At 41.9% G+C, this 14709-nt stretch overlaps 1 pseudogene; it reads left to right on the top strand.

The window, feature by feature from the left end:
• Positions 1-4460: 4460 nt before the first annotated feature.
• LOC100405805 (large ribosomal subunit protein eL36 pseudogene) lies at positions 4461-4847 on the top strand (annotated as a pseudogene).
• The last annotated feature ends 9862 nt before the right edge of the window (positions 4848-14709 follow it).

Raw genomic sequence — 14709 nt, forward strand, 5'->3', positions numbered from 1 at the left:
GAGCTAGATCCTGTCAAGAAAGAAAGAAAGAAAAAGAAAGAGAAAAAAAAGAAGAAAGAAAGAGAATGAAAGAAAGAAAGAAGGAAAGAAAAGAAAGAAAGAACAAAAGAAAGAAAAGAGGGAGGAAGAGAGGGAGGGAGGGGAAAGGAAGCAAGGGAAGAAAAGAAAGAAAAGGAGTAGGAGGAGGGAGGAGGAGGAGAATAGGAGGAAGAAGACGGAGAAAAAGAAGAAGCTGCTGCCACAACTCTGAAGGCCTCCTAGCATTATAACTGAAGGAACCCTTCATGAACCACAGAAATGGGCAAAAAGAAAATAGAATATACAGAAAGGGAAGAAAACAAACTAGAAAAAGACATTAAGGAAACAGCTCCTAACTGATTATATGCTACATGCTAAACAAATGTTCCTAACATCATCTTTGGAAAATGATCTGACTGTGAACCAGCCACCAAGTGCCATTGTTGCTTAGTAAGAATGTCATCCATTAGCTCAGATGGGAGGACGAGGTACTAAAGCTTTGATAGCTACAGATGGAGTTTCTATATTACCGCATCTCTAACATACCAACAATGTTGTCAAGCAAACAAAAGGTGATTAGACTAGAAAACATCAACTAATGGCTTAAACGCATCTTCTCATCTTCCACACGCTTATACCAAAGAAGGAAGACAACTGCTATAGAACCAATAATAGCAACCAATCTTGGATATCAAAAGTCTATCTTTTGAAACTTGGAAAAGTTTTGTTGCTTTACATAGAAGCATGCTGTAACTAGCAGAAGCTACACTCTATTTCATCTAAGTCCTCCAGAATTTGTATGCACAGCAAAGCAACTCAGGTATTGTGGTTCAGGAAGATGCAATCACATTTTGTTTATGAATTCTCAAGTCTCCTCTTTTTTTCTCTCTCTCTACATGTGTGCGTGCGTACACACACACACACACACACACACACACACCCCAGGTCATGAATTGATCATGCTTGGAGACTCTGATGGCCTCCTCCAGGATATATGCATTTTGAGGCTCTGTAAAAGCTGGTTAAGAGGAGACACAATAGAAATGACCAGAAATGTGGGAGCAGGAAATCAATTGACCTGCAATTGATAAGTTACAATTCACTTACATGTTTACACTGCTGAGCAAGGAAAGTGAAGTATCTGGGGTAATGAATGCCCCTATCCTGTCCATACAATTCTGTACCAACACTGGTCTCATTTTGGCAACACTCAGTGTTGGATTTTTATTCATGATGGTTTTCATCCCTAGTAATATGCACTGCTCTTATTTTGTCTTAGAGCTTCAAAAGAAAACATATTGAGACAAGCTTCTTCGTGACTGGTCATCTAACATGCTCTCCTTTATTTCTAAGGGAGCAAAGTACATATTTTCTCCAATGCAACTGAAATTTCAACTCCTGCTATTTTCTTTTAGGGCTTGGAGAGTCAGTGTTAGTCAAATACTAATAAGAGTCAAAAGAGCTAGAATTTGTTATATAATTTTCCATTTACAGAAATGCAAATGATATTTAAAATCAGAATAATTTCAGAACTAGTGCATTGCTTTGTTGAAAGAAACTGTTCAAAACCTCATAGTTCAAGTCATATACAAATGTAAATTTATTGGCATACATGAGTATCTAACATGAGATTTTTAAAATGTTGAAACCTTCAGATTCCAGAGAAAATATTTTATAAAATGCTCAGCCTTCTTGGAATTGTCTTCAGTGAGGTCTGTGGTTCACCTTCATAAACTTACTCAGTTGGGATGGCATAGGTATTATTGTCTTGATTGGCCCAGACAATTTGAGCCCAGTATAGTCTGAGGATTTTTAGGGCTCATCTGTAGAATATTGTAAGATCTTATTTTGGTTGGCTAACAACTAAAAAATAGGATTTGTGGAAGAGCTTCTTGTCAAAATCACATCAATTTCTCCTCAATTTTTGTCCTACAGACCAAAAAGTGTCATACAGATATAAATTTCCTAAGAAAATGCCTATAGTAGGCATTAGTTGGTTAAGATTTCAAACTCTGAGCTATCACGTCATTTTACAACATATACTCAAAGTGGAAAATATGGCCATTATTCCTCACATTTAGAAGTGATACTTTGAATTATGCAGAAGATAAACTGATGGCATTCCATATGCTCTGAGGGAGAGTTCAAGGTCAGTCAGCAGTTATTAAGTTGCCACTGAAGGACAAACATTGCCCCTGGGAAAGCAAAGAGATAATTCCCTGGTTGGGAGATACAGGCTGTGTTAGGCCATCCTTGCATTGTTAGAAATAACTGAGACTGGGAAACTTATAAAGAAAAGAGGTTTAATTGGTGCACAGTTCTGCGGGCTGTACAAGAAGTATGGCACTGATATCTGCTCAGCTCCTGGGAAGGCCTTAAGGAGCTTTTACTCATGGTGGAAGGCAAAGTAGGAGCAGGCATCTCACAGGGCAAAGCAGAAGCAAGAGTGTCCGACCTACCCTCTGCGGGAAGACTGAGCTCGTTCAGAAAAAACCGGACCGCAGGCTAGAGGAAATTCCTTAAGTTCAGGCTTTATTGAGAGGAAAGAGCCTCCGGGCGGACCAGCCGGGAGGAAGAGGAGAATGGCCGCGCCGCTCAGAGGGGCAGGGTTGTTTTATAGGGGGCTGAAGGGCTGGGTGGTGGGGAAGCCAAAAGCCGAGGTGGTGGGCAACTGTTGGTCAGTTTGAACTGCTGGGCGGGAAGCTGGGCAGCGGGAGGGCTAGGGCCGGTATGTAAAGTGAGAGATAAGGGAGCCTCTTTGTGGGGGAGGGAAAGAGAGAGAGATTTTGCGGTAGGGGCAGAGTTTTCCAAACAAAGAGAGAGCAGGTGCGGTCAGGGGAAGGTGCCACACACTTAACCAGATCTCATGAGAACTCACTCACTACTGCAAGGACAGCACCAAGCCATGAGGGATTCTCCCCCATGGCCTAAACACCTCCCCCGGCAGCTCCCACCTCCAACATTGGGGATTATATTTCAACATAAGATTTAGAGGGGATGCTCATCAAAACTATGTTGCTGGTATCACTGTTAATGTATTAATAAGGCCACATGCATTAATAGAGCAAAGGCAAAACAAGACAAGAAATCATAAGCTGTGGGAAATTTGCTGCTACTATTTTTTAAAATTCCTGTTCAAATATCCATAGCATTGGTAAAAACTGAGTGTACAGATAACCTGTAGGGTGGGTTGATATCATCACTCTGTTAGAAATTTATGGAGGAGAAGGAAAATAGAAATAGAAATTTAGAGAAGGACTGTTGCCTTTAACAGATGAGTAGTGAGGAGTATTATCTGTATTCAGATACTCTTCATTTCATAAAGATATTTATATATTCATATTGGTTGCTTTTTTGTAAAACATTTCACATTCCCTGCATTCTTTGATATTCCTTTTTTGATTATGTAATTTCTTAAGTTGATAGTCAAGTTCACATTACATACTTACTTAAAATCCTATGTATCCCTATATCCCTAATTAGAACTTGTAAAAAACAAAACCATTTTTAAAATTTTCCTTTCCCCTGTAACCATAGATACATCTTCAAGCAGATAAATCTAAATTGTACAAGGAGAGGGATCTTTGACTATTTTGTGTCGTGATATAGTGCAAGCATCTATACGCATAGTCAGCAATCACATACCCTATCAGCAAGTGAATGCATTTGGGAAAGCTGCCAGGTGTTTACTTTCTATTAGTCCATCCCTACTTTCCAATTTTGTTTATTTAATCTTTGTAGACCCACAAGTGTTTTCTTTTCACTATCTAAATCCTTTTCAAGAATTGCCTTGGCGTGGGCATGCTTTTGGAATCCATATTCGAAAATCTTTGCATTTGAAAGCCAATTTTAACACTTATCTGGTTGTCATTTGAATTGATTTCAACGTCTCACTTTTTTTTCCTCCTACTCTGACTTTTCCAGTCTGGAGTTCTTAATTTTGAGTCATTGCTCTGGTGGTTGGAATATGTATTTGAGTGATATTTTCAGTAAGAATCCGTGAATGGTGGATTTTCAAAGTCCTTACATATTTGAGATTTCTTCTACAATGGTCTTCAAATAATTTTGCTTGAATAATTTCTGTTTTGTTTTGTTTTGTTTTGTTTTTTTGAGACGGAGTTTCCCTCTTGTTACCCAGGCTGGAGTGCAATGGCGCTATCTCGGCTCACCTCAACCTCCGCCTCCTGGGATCAGGCAATTCTCCTACCTCAGCCTCCCGAGTAGCTGGAATTACAGGCACGCGCCACCATGCCCAGCTAAGTTTTTGTATTTTTAGTAGAGACGGGGTTTCACCATGTTGACCAGGATGGTCTCGATCTCTTGACCTCGTGATCCACCCGCCTCGGCCTCCCAAAGTGCTGGGATTACAGGCGTGAGCCACCGCGCCTGGCCGAATAATTTCTAAAAGAATTTGATAAAACAACATCCATCTCATCCATGTTTTAATTGACAGATGAAAGTTTATATCACGCCGCAGCCACCATTAGAGAGCAGCAGCTGTCTGCAGCCATGGCTCTGCACTACCCCACTGCCGTGGGCCTCAACAAGGGCCACAAAGTGACCAAGAACTTGAGCAAGCTCAGGCACAGCCGCCGTCGCGGGCGCCCGACCAAAGACACGCCAAGTTCGTGTGGAACATGATCCAAAAAGTGTGTGGCTTTGCCCGGTATGAGCAGCACGCCATGGAGTTATCAAAGGTCTCCAAGGACAAACAGGCTCTCAAGTTCATCACGAAAAGGGTGGGGACGCACATCCGAGCCAAGAGGAAGCAGGAGGAGCTAAGGAACGTCCTGGCCGCTCTGAGGAAAGCCGCTGCCAAGAAGGACTGAGCCTCGTGCCCTGCCCTCTCCCCAAAGTAACAAATAGCTTAAGAAGGCTGGGTGCCAGGACTTTGGGAGGCCGAGGCGGGCAGATCACGAGGTCAGGAGTTGGAGACCATCCTGGCCAACGTGGTGAAACCCCGTCTCTACTAAAAATACAAAAATCAGCCGGGGACGCTGGCGTGTGCCTGTAGTCCCAGCTACTCGGGAGGCTACGGCAGGGGAATCTCTTGAACCTGGGAGGCGGAGGTTGCAGTGAGCCAAGGTCATGTCACTGCACTCCAGTCTGGCAACAGAGCAAGATCCTCTGTCAAAAAAAAAAAAGAATTGGAAGCCATTTGGCTGACACAGGACTTTAAAAAAAACTAGTTATTAGACTCATTTTCTTTTAAATGGACACAAGTATTTTAAACTGTCCTTTTGTTTTCTGCCTGCGATGTGACCCCTGTTCCCCAGTTGATGCACCATGGCATGATCCTTTTCTTTTTTCTTTCTTTTTTTGAGACGGGGTTTTGCTCGTGTTGCCCATACTGGAGTGCAATGGCACTATCTCAGCTCACTGCAGCTTTCACCTCCCCGGTTCAAGGGACTCTTTTGCCTCAGCCTCCTGAGTGCTTTGGTTTACAGGTGCCCGCCACCATGCCCAGTTAATTTTTTGTATCTTTAGGAGGCAGACTTTCCCCATGTTAGCCATGCTCCTGACCTCAGGTGATCCGCCCACCTCAGCTTCCTCAAGTGCTGGGATTACAGGTGTAAGCCACCATGCCAGGCCGATCCGTTTCTTTTATCAAGTGGGAGGAGGGAGACTGTGAAAGAAGATGAGAGAAAGGAGGACCTGACTCCCACAGCCACAGGTGTATTTTAGGACAGAGTTGAGGATATACAAACTGATTTCCATCAAAATACCTGTTCCAAAGTAGCCCTTAGAAGTCTTCTCATTTCGAGGTTTAGATGCTAGTGTGCCTTAACAGCATTTCTGAAATATATCAATATATTAGTTCTATATTTGATGAAATATCTTGGTGGTATATTAAAGAATATCTGGATTTTTATAGCCTCATTTTTATTTGCATGGTATCTTCTATTTATGGTCAACAATCCTGAAATTTGTTTCCTATTAAATGTTTTCTTCTTTTTTGTTTTTTAGAGACAGGGTCTTGCTATGTTGCCCAGGTTGGACTCAAACTCCTGGGCTCAAGGGATCCTCCCACTTCAGCCTCTCTAATAGCTGAAACTATAGGTATGTATCACCATGTCCAGCTACTCAACTCTTTCTTTTTAAATAGCAATGTTTCTTTTCAAAATAATTTTATTTATATATAAAGATAAATCAATTTAAAATTTAAGTAGTAACTCAGATGAAAAAAAGTTGCTAAGGTGTTACAGAATGACTGAGCTTAAGAAATGTTGTAAGATCCCATTCAGCCCAAACACTGTGATTCTATTTTCTAGCAGTAGGTAGCTACAGTTTAGAGTTCTGAAGATTTAGCCAATCTTGCATCTAGAAAAGAATCAACTCTAGTTCTTGGACATGGTGCTATTTATATTGAGGCAATGTAGTGTCCCATTCAGCATTGATATGACAAGTAAGTAGAATCATGTACATTAGACTAGATGACTATCATTTGTCTACCCAGCATCCCTCCTCCCTTCTAAGAAACTGGACTCTTCCTTTTGGTAATTATTCTTCCCTCCACTTCCACCATGGTAGTTCGAGCTCAGTGCTGCATCTTAGTTTGGGTTCCCCCAAAAGACCTTGAAACGAGGATTTGGGTGCAAGTAGTATATTTGCAAGGTGATCTCAGATAACACTGTGAAGGAGTAGGGAAGTGAGAGAGGATGGGGGAAAAGCCAATAGAGTGCATTATCAAGTGGGTTATTGCCAAGAGGAATTAGGGCTCAATCCTACTGGGCATCCTTTGAAAAACTCTAGAACAAGCCTCAAAATCATTCCGCCAAGTGGTGAGGAGCTGGGGTAGTTATCGCCCAAGGCCCAGCTGTAATTTGTTGAAGGATCCTGAAGATGCCTTAACTCTGCACATCTGATCTGCTCCAAATATGCTGAGCATGCTCCTGAGTCAGGAAATGATTCAAAGACAGAGTCGGAGGAAGCTGTAGGTGAGTACAGTTGCCACTGACTTCCAGGGTGTACCTAAAGAGATATGGACATCAAGACCACCTTCTACAAGCTGCCAATCATAATCATAGCACCCCACCCTCTGCCAATGAATAATTGGTCTAGGCTGAGCATGCACTAAAATATGAGTCAATCCTAATCATTCTCTTAGGGTTTTTGTTGTTTTGTTTGTTTTCTTTTCTTTTGTTTTTGAGATTAGGTTCCCCTCTGTTGCCAGGCTAGAGTGCAGTGGTACAATCATGGCTCACAGCCTTGACCTCCCAGGCTCATGCAATATGCTTGCCTCAGCCTCCTGAGTAGCTGGGATCACAGGCACACACTACCACACCTGGTTAGTATTTTTCATTTTTTTGTGGAGACAGAGGCTGACTGTGTTGCCCAGGCTGGTCTTGAACTCCTGGCCTGAAGCAATCCTACCACCTCAGCCTCTGGGATTTCAGGCATGAGCCACAGCGCCCTGCCTTTCCTAGATCCTTTTGAATTTGCACTGAGAGAAGCATGACAGATCCTCCCTGGTGTCAGCAATGGGAGATGTGACGCAGGGCTGCAGGCGGCTGGACTTCCAGTCACATAAAGAAGAAGGAGATTAAGTTTTCCTTCTTTTGAGACGGAGTCTCACTCTGACACCCACGATCTCAGCTCACTGCAACCTCTGCCTTCCAGGTTCAATCCATTCTCCTGCCTCAGCCTCCTAAGTAGCTGGGATTACAGGCACCTGCCACCACACCCAGCTAATTTTTATACTTTTAGTAGAGACAGGGTTTCGCCACGAGTGGCCAGGCTGGTCTTGAACTCCTGACCTCAGGTGATCTACCCACCTTGACCTCCCAAAGTGCTGGGATTACAGGCATGAGCCACTGCACCCGGCTGTTTTAGTTTTTTTTTTTTAAGTTTATTTTGACTGAAAAATCATATAAGGAAATAATGACTAATAATAACAGAAGCATTAAAATCTAAGCATTTAGATACTTAGATGGTGACTTACCATATTAAATCAGGCTTTTACCATAAATATCAAGAATCAACAAACTATGGCTTGGAGGAATCCAGACTGACACCTTTCTGTAAATAAGATTTTATAGGAACACAGACACATCCATTTATGTATACATATTATTTATGCCAGCTTTTGTGCTAGAATGGAGACCAAAGTATTCACTATTTAACCCTTTACAAAAAAAGTGTATCAACCCATGATAATATTTTGAACTTTAGCAAATCTGAATCTGTTGTGTTGAATTAAATGCTTTAAGATGGTTATACTAGATTTTAATGTCAATTTACTTTTTTTTTAAGATGGAGTTTTGCTCTCATTGCCCAGGCTGGAGTGCAATGAATGGTGTGATCTCAGCTCACCACAACCTCCACCTTCTGGGTTCAAATGAGTCTCCTGCCTCAGCCTCCCGAGTAGCTGGGATTACAAGCATGCACCACTATTCCTGGCTAATTTTTTTGTGTGTATGTGTATTTTTAGTAGAGATAGGGTTTCTCCACGTAGCTCAGGCTGGTCTTGAACTCCTGACCTCAGATGATTTGCCCATCTTGGCCTTCCAAAGTGCTGGGATCACAGGCATGAGCCACCGCACCCTGCCCTGTCAAATTACTTTAATTCCGGAATATTTATGAAACTAATTCATATAATTGTTTTGCATCAAAATTTTAATTTAATTACTCTGATAGAAAGTGAGGATTAGAGGCTGGGCACAATGGCTCACACCTGTAATCCCAGCACTTTGGGAGGCCAAGGAGGGTGGATTACCCAAGGTCAGGAGTTCCAGACTAGCCTGGCCAACATGGTGAAACCCTGTCTCTACTAAAAATGCAAAAATTAGCCAGTCATGGTAACATTCACCTGTAGTTCCAGCTACTCAGGAGGCTGTAAGGTACATGAATGACTTGAACCCAGCTTGAACCAACTGCACATGTTGCAGTGAGCTGAGATTGCACCACTGCCCTCCAGCCTGGGCAAGAGAGCCAGACTCCATCTCAAAAAGAAAAGAAAGTGACAATTAGGAGCATTTAGTAAAATTGATCTTCCATATTTATTAAGACTTCTATAAGTCATGAGTAAGTGTATTAAGAAATAAACTATGCAAACTGTGATCAATAAGGCCAAGAATGCCTTTTATATGGTTACACAGGAAAAGTAAACATAAAGGTATTAGGAATCACTTCTCATAGCTAAACCCTGACAACAGAAATTACTTTTAGCTTGCACCATCTAGAGGTGAAAAAAGAATTCTCAATTTATTCTTCAAAGCTTTCAGATCTTACATTTTTTTTTTTTTTTTTTTGCTCATGAGGTTGCTAGCTCTCTTACACATATCTGATTATTTTTTAAAACCTTAGAAGAATAGAAATTCGGTATACCACCCTAGCCACCTGATGTGTACTTTGTGTCTGTTAAAAAGGGTTGGGGGCCAGGCGTGGTGGCTCACATCTGTAATCCCAGCAGACTGGGATTTGGGAGGCCGAGGCAGGTGGATCACAATGTCAGGAGTTCCAGACCAGCCTGACCAACAGGGTGAAACCCCATCTCTACTGAAAATAGAAAAATCAGTTGGGTGTGGTAGCATGCATCTGTAATCCCAGCTACTCAGGAGGCTGAGGCAGGAAAATCCCTTGAACCTGGGAGTCAGAGGTTGTGTGGTAAGCATAGATCATGCCACTGCACTCCAGCCTGGATGACAGAGTGAGACTCTATCTCAAAGAAAAAAATGGAGAGAAGGGTTGGGGACAGGGTTGTGCTCCATGACAACAAAACACTACCATCAATGTAAATACCTCAAAATGAGCTTCTGATTAGAAGGATTTTTTGGATGAAAGTGGTGGCTCATGCCTAGAATCCCAGAAGCACTTTGGGAGGCCGAAGTGGGAGGATTGCTGAGGCTAGGAGTTGGAGACTAGCCTGGGTAACATAGACCCCACCTGTACAAAAATTACAATTTTAGTTGAGCATGGTGGCACACTGCTGTAATCCTAGCTACTTGGGAGGCTGTGATAGGAGAATTGCCTAGGCTCAGAAAGTGAAAGTTGCAGTGAACCATGATCAAACCACTGCACTCCAGCCTGGGCAACAAAGTGAGAGCCTGCTTCAGAAAAAAAAAAAAAAAAAAAGATTTTTCTAGCATGGTCCTCAAGGTGCTTAGATTTTAATGCTTCTGGCTGGGCATGGTGGCTCAAGCCTGTAATCCCAACACTTTGGGAGGCCAAGGCAGGCAGATCATGAAGTCTGGAGTTTGATACCAGCCTGGCCAACATGGTAAAACCCCGTCTCTACTAAAAATACAAAAAATTAGCTGGGCATGGTGGCACGTGTCTGTAATCCCAGCTACTCAGGAGGCTGAGGCAGGAGAATTGGCTGAACCCAGGAGGCAGAGCTTGCGGTGAGCCAAGATTGTGCCATTGCACTCCAGCCTGGGTAACAAGAGTGAAACTCTGTCTCAAAAAAAAAAAATTAGCCAGGCATGGTGGCAGGCACCTGTAGTCCCAACTACTAGGGAGGCTAAGGCAGGAGAATCGCTTGAACCCGGGAGGTGGAGGTTGCAGTGAGCCAAGACCATGCCATTGTACTCCAGCCTGGGCGACAGAGCGACCTCAGGTGATCCTCCTGCCTCAGCCTCCAAAGTGCTGGGATTAGAGGCATGAGCCACTGCACCCAGCCATGGTAGGGTTTTAGTTATAACCTATATATGCATTCTCCAAGTTATTTTGTACAAGCTTTAACTGTGTGCTGTCTACAACAGACTCCTTTTGGATCTAAGGCAACACATAAGCTAAAAGTGAAAGGGTGGAAAATGATATTTCATGCAAACAGGAACCTAAGAAGAGTAGGGTGACTATAATTGCATCAGACTAAATAGACTTTAAGACAAAATTTGCCTGTTTGCAGGCAAAAAAAAATTTTTTGTTTTGAGTCTTACTGTCTCCAGGCTGAAGTGCAATGGCACAATAGTGGCTCACTGCAACCTCCAACTCCCTGGTTCAAGCAATTCTCCTGCCTTAGCCTCAGCCTCCTGGGTAGCTAGGATTACAAGCACGCATGACCATGCCCAGCTAATTTTTGTATTTTTAGTAGAGACGGGGTTTCACCATGTTGGCCAGAATGGTCAGGATCTACTGACCTCAAGTGATCTGCCTGCCTCAACCTCCCAAAGTGCTGGATTACAGGCATGATACACCGCGTCTGGCCCTTTTTCCACCCTTTAAAAAAAATCCATTCAGCCAATCTATGTCTTTTAATTGGCATGTTTAATCTATTAAAGTATTGAGACAGGCACAGTGCTCAGGCCTATAGTGCCAGCTACTTGGGAGGCTGAGACAGGAGGATCACTTGAGCCCAGGAGTTTAAGGCTGCAATGTGCTATGATCTGCACTCCATCCTGGGCAACAGAGCAAGATGAGTCTCTAAAATGAAGTAATAACGAAAGTTTCCATAGACAGATAAGCAGATAAGCAACATGTGGTATATTCATACAATAAAATATTGTTTAGCCATATCAAGATTGATGTTGTGTTACACACTACAACACAGATGAAGGTTGAAAACATTATGGTAAGTAAAATCAGCCAGACACAAAATGACAAGGATTCCGATTCCACCTCCATAAGGTATCTAGAACACTTGAATCCACAGAAAAAGAAAATAGAATGGCAGTTTCCAGGATTGGGGTGGGACAGGGAGATGGGGACTATTGCTTAATGGTTACAGAGTTTCTGTTTTAGGAAATAAAGTTTCAGAAATAGTGGTAATAGTTACACAACTTGGTGAATATACTTAATGCCACTGAATTGGACACTTTAAATGGTTAAAATGGTAAGCCTTGTGTTCTGTATAATTTACCACAATTTTAACAAGAAAGCAGGAACTTGAGATGACTCAGGGAGGCCTCATCCCTCGGGAGAGCCAGCATCTTCAGTCCTCACTCCACCGCTCTCTGGGCTCCTACCCTTGTTTCATTTCCCTCACTTTTTACCTACTCGGCCACATGTGTTTTTAAAAATTGTATTTTATGTAGCATGCATTTTTTTTTTTTTTTTTTTTTTTTTTTTAGAGACAGGGCTTCACCATATTGGCCAGGATGGTCTTGAACTCCCGACCTTGTGATCCACCCGTCTCAGCCTCCCAAAGTGCTGGGCTTACAGGTGTGAGCCACCGAACCCAGCCGCATTAATATTTTTATAGCAGAAATTGTTTTCAAGATATTTATCATATTAAGTGTAAATATTCCCAACTTTTTGATTCTACTGAAGTCCCATTATGTTTTTTTTCTTTAAGTCTACTAGATATACTGTTAGTTTTGTTAAAAATCCTATGGCATTGGAAAGTATGTATATAGTACATTCCTACTTGTGTTTTAGTAAAGGGGGTCAGAGACGGATTTTGACTTGCTATTTTTATGTAAATAATATGCTAGTGGAATACACAGGTAACTAAAGGTAACTGCTAACAGTTTCTTGGAGAGAGAAAAAAGAGACCTAGGGATTGGAGGTAGGAGGAACAGTGGTTTTCGAATTGTTTTCATATTTTACCTTGTGTGTGTGTGTGTGTGTGTGTGTGTGTGTGTGTGTAGTTTTCACTTAAACAAACTAAATTAATTTTGGCTAGGCACAGTGGCTCACACCTGTAATCCCAGCACTTTGGGAGTCCAAGGGAGGCAGATCACCTGAGGTCAGGAATTCAAGACCAACCTGGCCAACATGGCAAAACCTCAGCTCTACTAAAAATATAAAACTTAGCCAGGCGTGGTGGTGAGAGACCCTGTAATCCCAGCTACTCAGGAGGCTGAGGCAGGAGAATCCCTTGAACCTGGGAGGCAGAGATTTCAGTGAGCAGAGGTCATGCCATTGCACACCAGCCTGGCAACAGAGTGAGACTCTGTCTCAAAAAAAAAGAAAAGAAAAGAAAAGAAAACATTAATTATTTGCAAGGGACACCAACTTCCAGTTTTCCACAAAAAATACATTAAATAATGTACATTTTATGTGAGCATTTGAGATTGCTTTTAAAAAAGAAAAAAAAAAACCCGTGCATTTTGTTACAAGTTATAACCATGCTGCTTTAGGTTTATACAACTTTCTCCTTTAAGGAACTTATTTACCTGCTGAACTCTAACCTGCAAGACTCAGGGAGCTGAGCCTCCCTCCTCCTCAGGGAGTTGAATGAGGGTTACCAAATCATGGGCAAAGGTGGCCGTGAGCGTCCTGCACTCCAGGCCTTCATCTCCAATTCTACCTCAGCTGTTTCTAAGAGATAAGCTTGTATTCTCATGAGAGAGGAAATGGCTGACCTCATCACACTTCTCATATCCTCTTTGGTGGAAATAAGATATGTCCCCTGAAAGGATGTATCTGAAACTAAACTGATAGCAACAAAAATATTTTCAGTTTAAAATAGTAATCTTTTTTCTAAATAAAAATTAACATGCCAGGCGCAGTGACTCTCACCTCTAATCCCAGCACTTAGGAGGCCAAGGTGGGCAGATTGCTTTGAGCTCAGGAGTTGGAGATCGGCCTGGGCAACATGGTGAAACCCAGTCTCTATAAAAAAGTACAAAAATTAGCCAGGCAGTAGTAGCTTGAGCCTGTAGTCCCAGCTACTTGGGAGACTGAGGCAGGAGGTTCACTTGAGTCCAGGAGGCTAGAGGTTGCAGTGAGCCCAGATTCTGCCTCTGCATTCCAGCCTAGACGACAGAGTGAGACCCTGTCTCAAAACAAAACAAAACAAAAACAAGTAAAAGTTTATCAGAATGAAAAAAAATTAATACTTATTTGAGTGAATCTGAGCTGTAAAGCCTGGGATAGAACTATCTCCAAAAGATATGATAAGAAAAGCTAGTTTTAGAACAATATCTATGTATAGTATGTCTCTAAGTTTAAAATGTAAAATCCAAACCAATGTTTTATAATAAGACTATATTACTCGTTTGATTTTTTACGGAATATTTATTGTCTAAATTTTGGTAAATGCAGAGAAGTTTAAGGAAGAAAATTGAAAATGGCTCAATACAGGCCGGGCACGGTGGCTCATGCCTGTAATCCCAGTACTTTGGGAGGCCCAGGTGGGCGGATCACAAGGTTAGGAGTTCAAGACCAGCCTTACCAACATGGTGAAACCCCGTCTCTACTAAAGATACAAAAACTTAGTTGGGCATGGTGGTGTGTGCCTGTAATCCCAGCTACTCGGGAGGCTGAGGCAGGAGAATTGCCTGAACTCAGGAGGCGGAGGTTGCGGTGAGCTGAGATCGCGCCATTGCACTCCAGCCTGGGTAACAAGAGCGAAACTCTGTCTCAAAAAAAAGAAAGAAAATGGCTCAATACACTTCTCCACAAAAATAATACCTGTTAACATTCTGGTAGATATTCATCCAGCTTCTTCTTTCTTTCTTCTTTCATATATTTCTTCCTTCTTTTCCTCTCTTACTTCCAACCTTGCTTCTTTCTCTTGCTTTCCTTTCTTTCATCTATCATGTGTACATACAAATTACAGTTGTAAGTAATCTGTGTTCTGCCTCACTCCCTTCACATTGTAAGTATTCTTCCATGTCAATAAATATTAATTGAAACCACAATTTTAAGTAATATCACTTTGTATGAATATATAATTTGCTCAACTATCTTCTTTTTTTTTTGCTTGTTTTTTTCTGCTATATAACTTGATGAAAATCATAATATGCAAAACCTATCTGTATTCTCCATCTTTCCTACTGGAAAATTTCCTAGAAGCAGAATTAG

The sequence above is a fragment of the Callithrix jacchus genome, chromosome 2, assembly GCF_049354715.1.
Source record: "Callithrix jacchus isolate 240 chromosome 2, calJac240_pri, whole genome shotgun sequence".
Taxonomy (NCBI): Eukaryota; Metazoa; Chordata; class Mammalia; order Primates; family Cebidae; genus Callithrix; species Callithrix jacchus.